The sequence below is a fragment of the Tiliqua scincoides genome, chromosome 3, assembly GCF_035046505.1.
Source record: "Tiliqua scincoides isolate rTilSci1 chromosome 3, rTilSci1.hap2, whole genome shotgun sequence".
Classification (NCBI taxonomy): Eukaryota; Metazoa; Chordata; class Lepidosauria; order Squamata; family Scincidae; genus Tiliqua; species Tiliqua scincoides.
The window spans coordinates 98,698,591-98,717,462 of record NC_089823.1 but is presented as its reverse complement, the minus strand read 5'-3'; the positions used below and the strand labels follow the sequence as shown (position 1 = coordinate 98,717,462).

At 47.1% G+C, this 18,872-nt stretch overlaps 1 pseudogene; it reads left to right on the top strand.

Annotated features, from left to right (window-relative positions):
- The first annotated feature begins 5,979 nt into the window (after nt 1-5,979).
- Nucleotides 5,980-6,102, top strand: LOC136647203 (5S ribosomal RNA; annotated as a pseudogene).
- The last annotated feature ends 12,770 nt before the right edge of the window (nt 6,103-18,872 follow it).

Below are 18,872 nucleotides of genomic sequence, written 5' to 3'. Positions count from 1 at the left end.
TTTAAAGGCCCTCTTGAGGTGTCAGAGGGCCTTTGGAGGGCCACAAAGGCCACACATGATCTCTCTGACCCTCTGAAGGCCTCCAGGCTGGGTGAGGAAGGTGGTGGGGGGCGAGGAAAGCACTGCCGCCCCCCCACAGGTGTGGCACCCTAGGTATCTGCCTCGCTCAACACCCCCTAGGTACGCCAGTGATGAGCGGCACCAATTATGTATATAATTCCTATCAAACTAGATATATGCATGTAGATGCTTGCTTATGTGTTTGCATCTATGCATGTACATCCCTTAACTGGATGGGGAATATTTTTAGCCATTTCAAGATGAGAAGTATAATTACCTTAAATTCATTTAAAAACCTAGACACACTGAATGCCTCTAGACAGCACTAAAAATTTGCCTTTACTGGAGGGAAGTATTAAGCCTTCCTTATTTTATTCCTCATAATGAAAACTCCTTGAATATTCATAAATTCGATATTAAGGATGAGAACAGTTTAAAAAACATTCTAGGAGCAGATGCACTTTTCTTCCAAAAGAATATATTTAAAGCTAAATGGCCCAATCCTATTGAGGACCTGTGCCAGCACATGCTATTGCAAAAGTGCCATAAAGCACACCAACAGGAAGTCTAGAGCCATCCTGCTGGCATTGGTGGTCACTGGGAGGCCCACTGGGGGGGGGGATAAATCCAGCTCAGATGCAGGAGGAGGGGAGGGGAGGGGAGGGCAGAGAGGGGATGGGCAGCCCAACCCTGAAGCTGGCACTGAGCCTCATTGCCACCTCCGGGTGTCGCAAACATGCCGTAAACCACTTTGCGGTGTCCGGCAAGGTGTGAGTGTCAGCATTGGGCCACCACAAAGATGATGCTACACTGCTAATGCTGGGTGGCAGCATGGGTTTTCAGGCTGGGGGTAGCAGCAAGGCTTGGGGAAAGGAATGGGGGGATGGAACTGGGGGAGGGGAGGGGAGGATTAGGCCCATGAGTAGAGTGGAGATGGTAGCAGAGTCTGCCACCCCATCCTGAAACCCCCCGCCATGAGCCAGGTGGCTCCGCGACTCTGCACCAAGGAGACTCATTGCTACCGGCTGCTATCTGCCCAGGGGAAGGGAGTGAATGCTCCTTTCCCCTAAGGAGACCCCGGTGGTAGCCGCGACACCCACTGGATATGGCAGTTGCCATTTTGGGACCACTGGAGCCCTGGGCACTGCCAGCTTCAGAATTGGGCCCTGAATGGGGTGGGCAGAATGGCCCAGCCATGGGGGCAGGAGATGAGCAGATCATGCCCAGGAGGGGGCAGGATCATTTGTGCCAATGCATGCCAAATCCTGACCCCCTTCCTGGGCCAGATCCAGCTGCACAGGTCCACATGGACTTGCATCTGCGATATCACTGGTGCAAGTCTTCATTGCCCCATTGTAGCTACTGGAGCTTACCCTGAGCAAGGGGACAAATGTCCTCTTACCTTGGGGAGACCTCCAGCAGCCAAAAAAAAATCTCCCACGGGATATAGTGGAAGCCATACCAGCGCTGCTGCATCACCACATGGGAATTTTGATAGGATTGGACTGTTAAAGTCCTTATTGTGTGACTCTGCTTGTCCTGTTGGGTGGGGGTCCTAAACAGCTTTCTGTTATATTCGTTCCAAAATCAGTGATTTTCAGAACTTAACATCAAGCCTCAGTGTATTGTAGAGTCTATTATATGTTTCTATAAAGATTTGTCTTCAATTCCATGTTTGTGAACCGTATAATCACTGTAAATTCTAATTCAACATCTTTTGTGGGTTTGCAGGGGGGTCCAAACATAGTCTCTCTCTCTCTCTCTCTCTCTCTCTCTCTCTCTCTCTCTCTCTCTCTCTCTCTCTCTCAACTGTAATCTATGACCTCATTATTCTTTCTAGGATATTTCTGTTGGGTACCAGGAATTCTGTCATGGAGATGCTGATTCTATTTTTAAACTGTCCTCAACTGTTGATGGATCAGTTGGAGAGAGAGGACAATACAGGAGTTGAGGCTGGAATGGAATAAGTTGACCCCGTTAATTAGAATTACTAGAAAAGTGCTTGAGGAATAACAAGAAGCAATATATCTATTGCTTTTGCTACATCATCTAAGGCAGATTTGGCAGTCTTCCTGTGTTTGCTTGGTCTGAGAGTTATAATTTATACTTGAACCTTTTTTCTCTTTGAAGAAGAAGAAAAGTTGCCTGTGATCTGTGTTATGTGTTTATGAATTGAACAAATAATCTAATGTGTCCATGTATGTGAATTGCAATTTCAACACATATATCATTGTAGCATAAGCAATTGTCTCTTTTCTCACGTTTTTAACCCTATCCTAATGAGGGCTTATGCCGGAGTAATATGCATTCTGCCAGCACATTCTGTTGCCAAAGTGCCATAAAGCACTTTGTGACAGCACAAGGCCCAGACATGCTGGTCTGGAACTGGCCGAATGACAAGAGGCCTGCTGGGGCAGGTACATCCAGTGCAGTGCTGGGGAGATGGTGGGGAGTGGATTGAATGAAGTGGGGCAGGGCAGAACAGGATGAAGATGAGAGTGGGGTTAGTAGATTGGTTGCTGAAGGGGATGGGATGGGTGCCGCCGCCATGCACCATATCGAAGCCCCTTCCCAGACCCGATTCGCCTGCATGGCTCACACGAACTTGTCCCAGTGATATCGCTGGTGCAGGTCTGAGTTGACCCATTGCGGCTGCTGGGGCTTACCCTGCTGGGGCTTACAAGTGTCCCCTTACCCCAGAAAGACCACCAGCAGCCAAAATTCCCACATAGGATGCGGTGTAGCCTGCACCAGCACTAATGCATCATCTCACAGGGATTTAGGTTTGATTGGGCTGTTAGTCCCTCTCACCTGGTGATATTACAATGAAATGAAAGCTTAAGCTTTACCTTTTTTTTTTTCTCCCTTAACTGAGGCCTTCCTCTTCATTACAGCCATCCTTTCTTCTTGGTCTTCCTTAATTCACACAGTCCACTGAGAACCAAGATGCATATTACTTTTATAAAAATAAAGATTTGAAATAACATTATTTTGATTCCCCTCTCACAACCATTTACAATAAAACAACTAAAAATGACCAAAAACAGCAATCAGGAAGCAGATCCTGGTCTTTAATTTCCCAATTCAACTGTACACAATCTCCCACCAGATTGCCTTTCAGATATTTTGTGCTGCGTATATACAAGTGCATTTCTTCTACAGAGAGACAGAGCTGTGTGGATAGGAAAGGCAGGGAGGTTGAGGACCTATGTGGGAAAGAGCAGAGGAGAGAGGAAACTGAAGAAAGAAGCAGTAAATGAGCAAAAGGAATGGAGGAATATATTTTACACTGCCCCAGGGACTGGAGAAAACTATTGTTTGGAAGGGGAGAAAGAGAAAGTAATCCTAGGAAGGTCGTGCTGTTGAATTTCATCATCACACACATTCCTTCTTCTTGCAGTGGTAGACTTGGTTTGATTTTATTCTTATTGGAAAAAATTCACTGAAAATCAGTGCATCTTGGAAAGATACAGAAAAGACTAAATAAAATCAGCTGGTACTAAGACAGAATGGTTGGAAGTCATTTGCAAGAGGTATATTTAGACATACACTGCAACTGACCTCAGGAAAAGGCACTAACAGCCCAATACTATTGAGCACTTTATTATTATTATTATTATTATTATTATTATTATTATTATTATTATTATTATTATTAACAACAGTATTTATATACCGCTTTTCAACTAAAAGTTCACAAGCGGTTTACAGAGAAAAATCAAATGACTAATGGTTCCCTGTCCCAAAAGGTCTCAAAATCTAAAAAGATGCAAAAGAACACCAGCAGACAGCCACTAGAAAAGACACTGCTGGGATGAGGTGGGTCAGTTACTCTCCCCCTGCTAAAAAGAGGAGCACCCACTTGAAAAAGTGCCTCTTACCCAGTTAGCAGGGGTAAACTTATGGTGGCAGATCTCCTAATCCCCTATCATAAGTGGTGGTATGGTGCTGCAAAAGGCGCACGGGTGTCATGCACTGCACAGCTGCTGGAAGAAATGGCCAACATCACCCGAAATGGCCAGCCCTGTGCAGGTGCCAATGGCTTACCTAGACTGCACTGGAGCAGGTAAGGTGGTAGTGAGGGTGGTTCAGGGGAGGATCAGGATGGGGTAGTGGCCAGGTTGGAAATGGCCAACCACTAGTTGGAAATGGAATAATTTCATTCCATTATTCTCCACTACATTCAGCCCATCTAGAGGCTGAGAGCCCAATCCTGAGGTACGCGGCGTGGCTCCGTGGCACGGACCTCAGTCACAAACGTGCCATAAGACATGTTTGCAAGGCTTACCGCCGGGCTCCCGCCGGAGCTAGCCCAGCACCAGCTGCAGCCCGGGTTCCGCGGCTCAGCGGTCCCCTGGACTGCAGGGCTGCGGAACGGGAGGTGGGGGCGTGGCCAGGGGTGTGGGGGAGACATTCCGGGGAGGGGGGAGGCCAGTGGGAGGCGTGGCCAGGAGTGGGCGGGAGGCATATCGGGGGGAGGGGGAGAGGTGGATACACAGAGCCGAGCTCCACAGGATCCCAGGCACTCGGGCAGGGCTGCTCACCCTACACGAGCGCCTTTAATTTAGTGCCGACCTATTGGTTGCTGCTAAAGTAAGTAGCCCCATTGTGGGGCTGCTTCCCTTCTCCCAAGGAGGCGCAGGATCCGGTGGCAGCCCTCTGTGGAGCTGCCAGGTCCGGGAGCTCCGGGCAGCTCAGGATTGGGCTGTGAATGTGGTATAGCTCTGTACTATATGACACTGGAAGAGCTTTAGAGGTATTTTTGGCCCTGAAAGACTTAGAAACAGCACGGTTTTGCCACACAAATAATAAAAAACGCACTTTTTGCATGCTTTTTTGTATTTAAAGGACATTTAAACTGGGACCCCAGCATCTGAGAATCCATGAATGCCAGGGTCAGATTGTATTAATTAAATTTTTGGCTATTAGCAGGCACCATTCATCCTGGGATGTATGTTGTTCCCATTCTCATTTTACAATTGGAGATGTAGGATGCTGGCTTGCTTAAGGTCAACCAGACAATGCTTACACTAATTGGGATCTAAGACCAGTTCTTCCTGATTGGAATCCAGTATTCTGTGGATGGTGGTTCAATCAGTGGGTTTAGTTTGATGGCATACCAGTCATCTTAACACCATTAACTAATGTGAAAAAGCACATGCACTGCATACAGAAAATCGCATGTTTGATCCACAGCACCTCCAAGTAAGGTTAGACCTTTGTCTAGATCATCTGCCAGTCCATTGACAAAACTGAGCTATATGGACTCACAGTTTCAATTACAGCACAATGCTATCCAGGTCTTGCACTGATAGAATTCATGTTCCATCAGCACAAGGACTGGGCTGCTGCCATGGCAACCGCTGCGATGGTGCATGGGTCAAGACTCCCAGTGTAATTGGCTGGTGGCTATAAGTGCATGCCAAGAACCTCTGGAGTCCCCTCCAAAGCAAGTAAGCTGGTAGAGGGGGCATTTGGGGGAGCACTGGGGTGGGGATCAGAACTGGCTGGGGATTTGTCAAGGGCAGGCTCGAGGTGGATATCAGAGGCGGCGGCAACATCTATATCCTATGCTCCTTGTACCCACTCAGATTTACACCAACCAACAAGCTGGCACCAATCTGACTAGGCCAACTGGGAACAAGGTAACAGCAGAGTACATAAGTTAAAACTTTTTAACTTACCTCTCTGTTACTGCCTGGTCTCTGGCTGGTCCATAGAATGCTCTGGGCCTGCGCCAGATAGGATTTGGATGCTAATATAAGACAACCCCATATGTTCAGGAATTATTTCCCGGCATTGTCTCAAAAGACACTCCTCGACTTTTAGGATCCATTTTGATTTGCTGGGGTCACTGGAAGAAATCGCTGCAGGTACTTAGACATAAATTCACTGGTCTATGCTTCTACACATCACCTTGCCTGTGACAGCAACTGTTACCCTGCACGTGCCCGATCTCATCTGATCTTGGAAGCTAAGCAGGGTCAGGCCTGGTTAGTACTTGGATGGGAGACCGCCTGGGAATACTGGGTGCTATAGGCTTATACCATAGTCTTTCGAGACTGAAGGTTGCCAACCATCACCTTGCCTATGTCTTGGCCGCTTCCTCACAGTGACTGACCATCCCTCCATTGTAATTTTTAATTCTAGTCATGACTTTACCATATGCAGGATTTTCTTATAAGCAGTGATAAGTACAGCACAGGGTTAGACAGCCATTGCATGGGACAGAATACCATCCAAAAAAAGCAGACCAGACCTGCAGAATAACATTTAAATTGAGAAAACTTAAAATTAGAGTTATAAGCAGTACACGGCACTTCAGGAATAAGAAAAGATCTGGATTAATAGCCTCTGGAATATTGTGTCTCTGTGTGGTTATTTTTAGATTAGGATTTCTCAAACTGTCGTGCCAATTTTTCTCCGCTAATCTACTGAATTAAGGAATGTGGCTTTCCAGAAGTATGCACTGCTAGCTGTTATCTGCACCTACATGTCTGAGCAAAAGAAAAGCTTAGATGGTTAATGAAAGGTTAGATGGGATAATGAAAAATCTGATCGTCATGAAAACAATGCAAACAAATGACAAATCTGGAAAAAATTGGGATTTTTTTTCTGTATATAAGGAGAATGACGACGGCCCTATTTTTCCTCCTTTTCTTTTCATTCAGTCTTTTCATTTATGTCTGTGGCTCAGCCTCTTTTGAGTCTTAAATGAAAACAATAAAGGGAAAAAGTTGGAAAGGAGAAAAATCCCTTTTCATTTTTTGACTTGTGCATCCCCAGGGAAGCGAGGCTGCATTTAGAGAACAGCATTTCTCTAGAGAACTGGGAATGATATCGCCTTAATCCACCACAGACTATGGTCCCCTTGGAGCTGTTTTGCTTCCATTAGAAATGCTTATTACTGAATGATCCCCCACCCCCGTATATCTAAAGCATATGGGAAAGACAATTAAAACTCTGAAGCACCACACAAGGAAAGTGTCAATTGTGTATATAGTTCCCCAAAGATAAACCCTTTCCCCTTCAGATTGTTCCTTTAGCCAGTTAAGCAAGAATGTGTCTCTTTCTATAATGCTTTAGAGTCACACTGAGTTTGGAACACTGAAGAGAAAGTACTCTTAACAGAGAAATCTCTGGTAACAGGAGCAACAGATTAACAGTCTAGTCCTACCATACTATGCAGCAGCTGCAACAGAATGGGCTCCACTGCATGCTGTGGTATGGTTGAGGGCAAATTGGGAGGCTTAGGAGAGGTAAGAAAAATATTTTCCCTTACCTACCTGTAAGCCTTCCAATCGCCAATGGGTTTACTCAGACCTGGACCAGCTCTTGACCTGGTGCAAGTTCAAGGAGACAAAGGGGGTGTGTTGGCTGCCATCCACAATGGCGGACCTCCCACTGACTCGATGGGGCAAATGGCCCAGGCGTGGAGACTTGTGGAGCTTAAGGACCCCATGGAAACCTCTCCAAGGCTCCCAAAGGGGTCAAAAACTGCTTCCAGTTTACTGGAAGCACAGTTTAAAGCATTAGGGAGCCTTCAGGAGGCTTCTCTGATGTGTTCTGGAGTTGCGCAAGGCACCATGCACTCCAGTTAAGTGTGGGGGGGCAGATTTGCACATGGAGGGCAGCAGCATCCTGTGGGGGCGCCATCTCAGACCTTTGCACCGGGGCACAGGGCTGAAGAGGTCTGCTACTGCCACCCTCCCTTGTTACACTCTCCTCCATCCCATTCCATACCCACCCCACCAACTCACCTCCGCTGGTAGACCTTTTTCATTCTGCTGCTGTACACAGTGCCTCCGAAAATAGGATTGTCATAAATGCTACAACAGGGGTGACAAAAATAGGTCCAGGGGCCAGATGTGGCCTGCAGAAGCTCTTTATCTGGCCCCCGGGCTCTCAGCTGCTGAACTGCGCTGAGGTGTCACTGCTGAAAGAGTAGCCCATATGACAATTGGGCTCTCCCAAATCTTGAAAATGTGATCAAGATTTGCATATTTTCTCTTCTGTCATTTGTAGCTAATGAGTTCCTAAGTGAGAAAAAAGTACTTCTGGTCATCATCTGCTTAATGACATCACTTACTATTCAATGACATCACTTCTGGCCCTCAGTAGGCATTATGATGCTATTCAGCCCACCATATGAAACAAGCTTGACAACCCTGTACTACAGTTTCCTATCACTACAACTGAATTTGTATTTATAGAACAGGATTGGGACATAACCAAAATGTGGACTGAACTGAAAACAAATTTAGTTGCTAATTGCTGAAAAAAAATTTCTGCCTGTTGGTCAAAGTTCTCAGTGCAAAGATTGTGTAAAAAATAATTTACCTTGAGGGCTATTTTCTTGGTTTAGAGTCCTTCTGAACTAAACTCCTAAAGGAAATCTATTATTTTATCAGAAATATAGCATTATTGATAAAAAAAAACCTGACTGTCAAAACCTGAGGCTCAACCTCTTTCAAAATTACCTAAGGTCTGTGAGGGCCAATTCAATTGCATCAATTTTATTAAATCTTCAAAAATACCATTCTAGGCAGACCCAAATCCTTTGGCTAAGGCAAGTTCTTGTTAGCAAAAAAAAAAAAAAAAAAAAAGACTCAAAGGTGGGTGCAATGCCACCTGCAGGACTCTGGGCAGACACCTGAGACTCTCTTACCTGCCCTCTGTTATACCTGTAGGAGGTGTGCTCCTTTGGGCAACGTTTTTCCCATCTTTTCTGCATGTCTCTCCCTCCCTGACCATTGAAGGATAAGGATCCAGTTTCCTCAGCTCTCCCAATGGCAGTCATTACTCTAATGAGCATCCCTTTACACACACACACACACACACACACACACACACACACACAAAGAGAACAGCTATAGGGTTCTGTGTTCTATAAGTAATAGGACCCTCTGATACTTCAGAAGATGTGTACAGTTGTAAAACTGTGAGTAAAAGTATTTTTTTTAGAACCTTAACTGCCTCTATTCCTGTGTGTGTTTGTTGATAGCTGGGTGATGGAATTTTCCACAGGAAAAGGGTTCTTCTGCTTATTATTTTGCTTTGCTAGAAACCTCAGGACCCCCTTTTGCAACAGATTTTTGGCAAGGAAAGTGGCCTGGTATGTTTGTTGTAGGAGTGTGATTATATGAGAAGAGACATCATATGTGTGTAGTGCAGTGTTTCTCAAATTGTGGGTCAGGACCCACTAGGTTTGTCGCAAGCCCATTTCCAGTGGGTTCCCATTCATTTCAATAGTTTATTTTTAATATACAGTATTAGACGATGCTACCATGATATGTGACTGCATTTGGGGAAATGTGCCAGACCTGTACTTTTAACAAGCTACTATGTATAGTCTTTTAACAATGATAGTAAATGGGACTTACTCCTGGGTAAGTATGGGTAGGATTGCAGCCTAGGATAGTTAAAAATGTTCCTGCTTGATGATGTCATAAGAAACATAAGAACAGCACCACTAGATCAGGTCATAGGCCCATCAAGTCCAACTTCCTGTATCTCACAGTGGCCCGCCAAATGCCCCAGGGAGCACACCAGATAACAAGAGACCTCATCCTGGTGCCCTCCCTTGCATCTGGCATTCTGACATAGCCCATTTCTAAAATCAGGAGGTTGCGCATACACATCATGGCTTCTAACCCATAATGGATTTTTCCTCCAGAAACTTGTCCGGTCCCCTTTTAAAGGCATCCAGGCCAGATGCCATCACCACATCCTGCAGCAAGGAGTTCCACAGACTGACCATATGCTAAGTAAAGAAATATTTTCTTTTGTCTGTCCTAACTCTCCCAACACTCAATTTTAGTGGATGTCCCCTGGTGTTATGTGAGAGCGTAAAGAGCATTTCTCTATCCACTTTATCCTTCCCATGCATAATTTTGTATGTCTCAATCATGTCCCCCCTCAGGCGCCTCTTTTCTAGGCTGAAGAGGACCAAACGCCGTAGCCTTTCCTCATAAGGAAGGTGCCCCAGCCCAGTAATCCTCTTAGTCGCTCTCTTTTGCACCTTTTCCATTTCCACTATGTCCTTTTTGAGATGTGGCGACCAGAACTGGACACAATACTCCAGGTGTGTCCTTACCTTCAATGGATTTGTACAATGGCATTATAATATTAGCTGTTTTGTTCTCAATACCTTTTCTAATGATCCCAAGCATAGAATTGGCCTTCTTTACTGCTGCCGCACATTGGGTCGACACTTTCATCAACCTATCCACCACCACCCCAAGATCTCTCTCCTGATCTGTCACAGGGAGCTCAGAACCCATCAGCCTATATGTGAAGTTTTGATTTTTTGCCCCAATGTGCATGACCTTACACTTACTGACATTGAAGTGCATCTGCCATTTTGCTGCCCATTCTGCCAGTTTGGAGAGATCCTTCTGGAGCTCCTCACAATCACTTCTGGTCTTCACCACTTGGAAAAGTTTGGTGTCGTCTGCAAACTTAGCCACCTCACTGCTCAACCCTGTCTGCAGGTCATTTATGAAGAGGTTGAAAAGCACCGGTCCCAGGACAGATCCTTGGGGTACACCACTTTTCACCTCTCTCCATTGTGAAAATTGCCCATTGACACCCACTCTCTGTTTCCTGGTCTTCAACCAGTTCTCAATCCATGAGAGGACCTACCCTCTAATTCCCTGACAATTGAGTTTTTCCAGCAGCCTTTGGTGAGGGACCGTGTCGAAAGCCTTCTGAAAGTCCAGATATATAATGTCCACAGGTTCTCCAGCATCCGCATGCCTGTTGACCTTTTCAAAGAATTCTAAAATGCTTGTGCGGCAAGACTTACCCTTACAGAAGCCAGGCTGATTCTCTGTCAGCAAGGCTTCTTCGTCTACGTCTCATCTTTGATGAGGCATTCCACCATCTTACCTGGTATAGATGTTAGGCTGACTGGCCTATAGATTCCCAGATCCCCCCTCTTTCCCTTTTTAAAGATTGGTATGACATTTGCTATCCTCCAATCCTCTGGCACTGTGGCCATTTTGAGGGACAAGTTGCATATTTTAGTCAAGAGATCAGCAACTTCATTCTTTAATTCCTTATTATTTTAGGCATTATTTTAAATCCCCCCTCCCCATTGCTTCTGAACAACTTATGTCTCTATATGTTTCTGGCTTGGTCTGTATGTTTCACTGTGCAAGAGGTGTATGGCAAACAGTTCATAGTTTTCATGTGGTTCTACATGCCTATATTATAGTTCTCATGTGTATTTTGAACAAATTCAGTAAAATTCATTCCTTAATATAAGTTCCATCTCTAATGTATTCATTTATGTAAATTTATTCCAGTTTGAAATGTCAATTGATTTTTTTCCTGGTCCCCAACACAGTGTCAAAGAGATGATGTGGCCCTCCTGCCAAAATGTTTACCCACCTCTTAAATATTCCCTTATTATTGTTTTTTTTATTTATAAAGCAGCATCAGTGCATGGAAGAACATGAGCAAAGAACAAATCAAACCCAACATCCCCTGCCCAAAGAAATTTACAAATTAAATGCTGGGGGTATATTAGAAATTATCTTCCCTGTTTAGAGGTATTTTTTTTTACTTGTTTGGAAGTGCTTTGCACCAGTAGCATAGCTAGGGGAGGTCAGAGGGGGAACATTTCTCCTGGTACCATGCCAAAACTGCCTTTTGGAGGCCTTTAAGACACCCCCTCAAGGTACCCAATTTATGGGTATACAGTGTATGGGGGAATGTTAAAAATAGGGGGTGTTATGGGGGTATTAAAAACTTTTGTGCCACCCAGATGCCAGATGCCAGTGCACCACTACACCAGTGCACTACACCACTGCTTTCAACTACAGGATTCAATTATAGCACAATATACTCTTTTTCCTATGAAGAATACCTAATGGTTAATGGACATTAGTTTAGTGCATTGGTGTATGAAATAAATGATCTTTTATAGGTTTTCACAGTGGTTCGCTTTGGGTTCGTTTAGTTCACAGATAGGTTTCCCTTTTTACTTCTAGTTGGTGGAAACATTTCAAGGAACAGAATGGTCAAGTTGAAGAACTGAAGGTCACAGTGTGATGGGAAATACTGTCAGAGAGATAGCACCGAACTACACATTATATGTAAAGACCGCTAGCGCTGTGCGCGCTATTGGCCATTGCCCCGCCCCACCTCGTGCGGGCAGGCTGAGGAGGCAGGCTCCCATTGGACCGCGTAGTTTGGGAGCTGAGCTCACGTGGGCAATTCCCGCCCGCAGGAGCTCAGTCAAGGGAGCAGCAGCAATGCAGAGAGACGTGCACGCGAGGCTCTCCTCTCTCGCCTCTCCCCTCCGCGTCCTCGGTGCCCAGCTGGGCAGGAAAGGCGGTGGTATTGGGGAAGCAAGGAGGCTGCCTGGAGGAGTGCTCCCAGTGAGCGCAGCAGTTGTGTGCGGGGGATTTTCCTTTCCCCGTGTTGTGGTTGAGGAGTGGCAGGCGGGCGAGCGCCCTGCCCGCCTCCCCCTCTCTTGGAGCAGCCACTGGAGGAGTGCCTTTGCAGTGCACCCTAGGCTCCAGGACCCCGTGCAAGGGGCGAGGGCTGTGCTGGGTGCCCAGGCGCTGTAGTAGGGGGTTGCTGGAGCAGGTCACACCCCACTCTGCCACCTCGTGGGTAGTCTTTGGTGGGTGAGGACTGCTTAGTATTGGTTGCCCCCATTTGTTTGTTTGTTTTGTTTTGTTTTTTCCCCGTCTCATCCCCTCCTCTCTTCTTTTTTTCTTTTTTTTCTTCTTCTTTCTTCTTTCTTTTTTTTTCCTCTTCTATGAGGGTTGGTAGCCACTGCTCTGCATGAGAGGAGTGGGGCTGGTGGTTCAGAGTGTTTGGGTTTGGAAAGGCAAAAAAGCTAAGCAGAGTCAGCTGTGGTTGAGTTTTGGAGGGGAGACTTAGAATTGCATAACATAGTGTTTTTCTCCCTTTGCTTTCCATAACATTCAAGTGCAGAACTCTCCTCCCCCCCCCCATTTATTTAAAGGGTAGTATAGTGGCAGTGCTTGTTCAAGTTGCTGCCATGCCTAAGAAAGCCCAGAAAAAAGGTGGGAAGGCACCTAAGCACCCGCCACCCAAACCAGTGGGCAAAGAATCTTCGCTCTGTCTGTGGGATGGAGGAGATAGTTCGGAATAAAATTAAGAAGGAAGTGGGGGCAGGTCGAGTGGCCGGCCCATTTGTTAATTTGCCCTTGCCTAACTTGCGGGTGTCCGCCTTGGGCGTGGTCCCCAAGAAGGCCCCTGGTGAATTTCGTTTGATTCACCACCTTTCATACCCCAGGGGTGATTCTGTCAACGATGGGATCCCCCATGAGCTATGCTTTGTGAGGTATACTTCCTTGGACCAAGCCATAGCCCTTTTGTGTAAATGTGGCCCAGCAGCCTTAATGGCGAAGGCGGACATTCAGTCCGCCTTTTGCCTCTTGACTGTCCACCCAGTTGATTTTTGTCAACTGGGTTTCCACTTCGATGGCGCATTTTACGTGTACAGAGCGCTGCCAATGGGCTGTTCAGTTTCGTGCGCAGCCTTTGAAAGTTTTAGCACTTTCCTCCAGTGGGCGGTACAATCCAGAGTTAGATCTGGATTTACTGCCCACTATCTTGATGATTTTCTTTTTATGGGCCGTGCTGGATCCAGCGCCTGCCACGACACCTTGGCAGGTTTTATTTCCCTGTGTGAGGATCTGGGGGTCCCTTTGGCTCACAATAAAACGGAGGGCCCCACCACTTGTCTCACTTTCCTCGGTGTGGAATTGGATACAGTCCAACAGACGAGCAGCCTTCCTCAGGTAAAACTTGATAGGATTGTGCAGCTATTTAGAACCGCCATTTCATCCCATAAGCTTACACTCCGAGAGTTGCAGTCTCTGGTTGGGCACTTAAATTTTGCGTGTAGGATGGTTTCACCTGGCCGGGCTTTTTTGAGGCGCCTCTGTGATGCTATGGCAGGTTTGAAGCGCCCTTACCATCGGCTTCGGGTTACAGCTGAAATGCGGGAGGATATGCATTTATGGCTCGAGTTTATGGAGCATTTCAACGGAGTTTCTTTTTGGAGGCAGCAAAGGCTTTTAGAAGCGGAGCTCCAGATCCAGTCTGATGCCGCAGGTGGCCTTGGCTTTGGGGTTTATTTCGGGGGCCACTGGTGCGCTGCACCCTGGCCGGCATCTTGGAAGAGCGATGGTATTTGTAGGGACTTGACTTTTTTAGAACTATTCCCCATCGTAGTTGCAGTATTTTTATGGGCACCAGAGTTTGCTAATTCTGCTGTGAAATTCTGGTGTGACAATCAGGCAGTGGTGCAGATAGTGAATAGTCAGACCTCTAAATCTCCCCGAGTCATGCGTTTGTTGAGGGTTTTTGTTCTACACTGCCTGCGTAATAACACCTTGTTTACTGCTAGACATGTGCCTGGGGTCCAGAACAGCGTTGCCGATGCGCTCTCTCGTTTTCAGGAGCAGCGTTTTCGGCAGCTGGCCCCGGAAGCTTCCCTGGACCCAGAGCCCATGCCCCCCTGGCTGTGGAACCTTGGCTCACCAGGGCCCAGGGGGTAATTTGGTCTGCATTAGCATCATCCACGAGGGCTAGTTATTGCTCTAAAATGCGTGAGTTCATAGACTTCTGTCTAGATTCTGGCCTGCCATTCACCGGCTCTATAGCACCCGAGACCGTCATGCAATTTCTACTGGCGCTTAGCGAACGCAACCTGTCAGCCCAGTCGATGGCAGTCTACCTGGCTGCAATTTCCTTTCAAACCAAGGCGGCTGGTTTTCCTGACCCGACAGATAACTTCAGGGTAAGAAAAATGCTGGAAGGGTTTAGAAAAGCAGTCCCAACCCCTGTAGACAAGCGCAAACCCGTTTCTCTTACCATCCTTCAGGGGCTCTGTGTCGAGTTTGGGCTGATCTGTTCTTCCCAGTACGAGGTTGGCCTTTTTCGCACTGTTACATTGGTGTTTTTTTGGGGGGGGGCTTTCCGTCCTAGCGAAATTTTAACACAGGCCAGAGGAGTGGAGAATGATAGAGCCCTCCAGTGGGATGATTGCGTGTTGGAGGGGGACTCTGTTTGCCTCCGCATTCGAATGTCCAAGACAGATCAGGTAGGTAGGGGGCATCGGGTCACACTTAGGAGGTCGCCTACTGAGAGCATTTGCCCTGTAAGGGCCTTGGCTGCATATCGCGCTTTGGCCCCACCTGGCCCAGGCCCGCTTTTTCGCCACAGTGATTTTTCCCCATTAACTGTTGTGCAGTTTAGAGTTATTTTCCAGAGGGCCATTAGGCATTTGGGCCTCACTCCGGGTGAGTATAGTCTGCATTCCTTTCGAATTGGTGCTGCCTCGGCAGCAGCGCAGCTAGGCCTCCCGGTTGCGGCCATTCAGAGGATTGGTAGGTGGCGCTCTGGGGCTTTCAAGTATTACCTGAGGTGAGGCTGCCTGGCATTGTTCGGAGTTCTGTGTCCTGTAAGTATGGTTTGGGACCCTTCTGCCCCTCAAGGGGGGGTCTCAGTGGCATTGTGCCTTCCTGGGGGCCGTGTGGCTCTGTTTCGTTTTGGAATTCCTAGTTGGTCTCCTGGTTTTTGCCCTGAGGGGAGTTTGGGCATTTTGCTGGTTATTGATTTGTTTTTCTCTTAACTTGGCAGGTCCTCAGCGGCTGACCCCAGTGCAGGTCCTCATCTGCGGGCACTCTATCGTTTTTTGGGCCAGGAAGCACGCCTTGTCCACCAGCTATGACTCGCAGCTGGGGTTTAGCAGTTTCGCCAATGTCGGCTGGGCAGCCCGAAGAGGCATGCGCTGGGGACAATTCCTGCCCATGGTTTGTCAGTTTGCCCTTTCACACCCTCCTCCTCAGGTAATCTTGGTCCATTTAGGCGAGAATGACCTGGGCCAGAGGACAGCAACCCCACCCACCCTCCCTTTGCACAGTCTGAGATTAGCTGGTTGCTCTTGCAGGGCCGGGTAGGAATTTTTTGCTGGCACCTTGATTGGCCGTAGGTGTCAGTTTTTTCGCCTACCCCAGACTGCTGTATTGGGAGGTGTGGTTCTGATAGGTTCTCTTTCCTCTGGTCACTTGGTGTGATGCGTGCGGGGCGGGGTAGGTAGGGCAACTCAGTGTCCATCCAGGGCAGCAAGGTCAAGGGGGGCGAGCCAGAACCGCCCACATGATGCCTAGCCGGCTCGAAGAGGTAGGCTGGCAAACCCCCCTGACTGGTCTGGCTATGCTTGCATGGTTTGCCCAGCGAGGCAGCTGGCCAGCTCCCCTGCCCCCTTTGGGGGTGACGTAGACAGGCTGTACCCAGTCGATCGACTGGTGGCAGCCCGAGTCAGTTGGTTCGCCCTTGAGCCCCGGGGGAGGTAGACGGCTAGGTCCGTTTCCCCCAATTTTAGGCCCCCGCACGCTGGGGGGCTAGCCCCCTGGCCCCATCTAGCCCTGCTGCTGTTTTACGTTGTTGTTGTTAATAAAGTGGCCCTAGTTCAACCCAAGAAACCTCAGCCTGGCGTCTTATTTGGGGGGTCAGGGGTAATGCATGTGTTGACCACTTCATTTCCTCTAAAAATAATAATACATAGGGGGAGTGAACCAAAATTTGGTGGAACAACAGTGGGAAAAGGCAGACTTTAATATTTTACCTCCACTATGGTTCTGATTGGGACTACATCTGGCCCTTGAAGGAAAAAAGACTTCAAAAGAATGGCAATGGAAGCTTTTTTCATAAATAGTGTACAGGAAGGGGTGGGGTAGGGTGGGGGTTGACCCCACCAGAATTATGGCAGGGTGGTTTCATTGCTTTTAGGTTCCTCAACACACTATTATTTTTTTAGAAGCAGAAATCAAAGGACTAATACACAGATTACTTGCCCTATGAAGTTGGAGATTAGCCCTAGACCAGTGGTTCACAGACTTTTAGCACTGTGACCCACTTTTTAGAATGAGAATCTGTCACCGGAAGTGATGTCGTGACCGGAAGTGACATCATCAGGCAGGAAGAGTTTTAAAAATTCAAGGCTGCAATCCTACTCACACTTAACAAGGAGTACGTTCCATTTACTATCATTGTTAAAAGCATCTTCCTAGTAGCTTTAACTTCCTGTTAAAAGTACAGATCTGTAACATTTCCCCAATGCAGTCACATGCCACGGTAGCATCAAGTCTAATATATTAAAAATAAGATATTGAAAAGAATGGGTACCCACCTGAAATTGGCTTGCGACCCCCAGTTTGAGAAACACTGGCCTAGATAGAAAGGGATAACATCCTAACTTGAACTTTTGATTAGTCTGTTCATTCAGGTACTGAACTGAGTAGATAGAAGTCCAGGTAAGAGCAGCATATCCGAATTTATTTCCCTCTTATCCCAGGATATTTGGCTAGGAAAATTATAGCAGGAGTATTGTTAGGTGCACCATTCATTCTATGCAGTAAAAGCTGCAGGTTAAATCACAAGTTAGGTTCAATATGGTCACTGTTCTGTTCGATTGTACCTACACAAATAAAAATCATTGCATGTAGCAACTAGTGTGCCCTGGACATATTTTGCTGCAAATCTATGACGAAGGTTCTCAGTATTCATGAAACACTGCAGAGGAAACTCAAATTAAATGGGAATGAATGCATGACTAACAAATGCTTAAACGTGCCTTAGCCAAAGGATTTGGGTCTGCCTAGAAGGGTATCTTTGAAGATTTAATAAAATCTTAACCTGTGACTGCTCTCTCCAGGAAGGGGCATGAAAAATGAACTGATTTATTTCTGCTGCATTCATATTTTCGGGACATAGATCTTCAGGAAAACAAAACATTTGGTAAATATTTTAGTACAAAAATGAAAAAGAGTTGAGTTATTGGAGCACTGAGAAGGATGAAAAGAGAAAAACTAATACTTTTTAAAAAATTATTACCTTTGTTTAATTGCCTTTTGAAGAAAATTTGAACCCAGAACAAAAAAGGAAAGATATCTATCTTTTACCCAAAGGGAATGCTGGTGGTGCATGATCACACATTGCCACTTTTTGCCCTGCCCCCTCCTGCCCGCTTGGCAGAAGAGGGAAAAGCCTGGCTTGCTATCGGGTGGACCATTTTGGGATGGGGCAGGCTTTGTGCTGTGGGCTAGCATGCTGCCTTACCCTCAGTTAGGCTCTACTGAGCAACCCCCTCCGTCCCTCCCTCCCTCCCTTCCATCTGAGATTAGCTGGCTGCCCTTCATGGGAGTCAGGTAGGAATTGGCCTGGGTGTCCAATTGGCCGGGGTGGGCAGTTTTCTCACCTACCCCAGACTGGGGTGATGTGGTTAGGTTTGTTTCACCTTCCTTTATTTTGTTATCTTTTGACCACATTAGGCAGCTGTCGTGCAGGCAGGGTAGGCAGGAGTTGACAGCTTGGCGTGCAACCTGAAGTCTGCAGGGTCAGTGAGTGAGCCAGGACCATTCATATGTTGCTTGTTTGGCTTGGTGAGGCCAGCTGGCAAGCCTCTGGCTGGATGCAAACTGCACGGCTTGCTGGTCTGTGGAAGCAGCACAGTCCAGCTGCCTCAGTCCTTCAGGATTGACCATGGTAAGCTCTCTCTATCTCTCACAGAGGGCAGTTTTGAATCTGGTAGATTACTTAGGGCAGGGGTGCCCAAACCCCAGCCCTGGGGCCACTTGCAGCCCTCAAGGTCTCTCAATGCAGCCCTCAGGGAGCTCCCAGTCTCCAATGAGCCTCTGGCCCTCCAGAGATTAGTTGGAGCCCACACTGGCCCGATGCAACTGCTCTCAGCGTGAGGCCAACTGTTTGGCCTCTCAAGTGAGCTGTGGGATGAGGGCTCCCTCCACTGCTTGTTGTTTCAT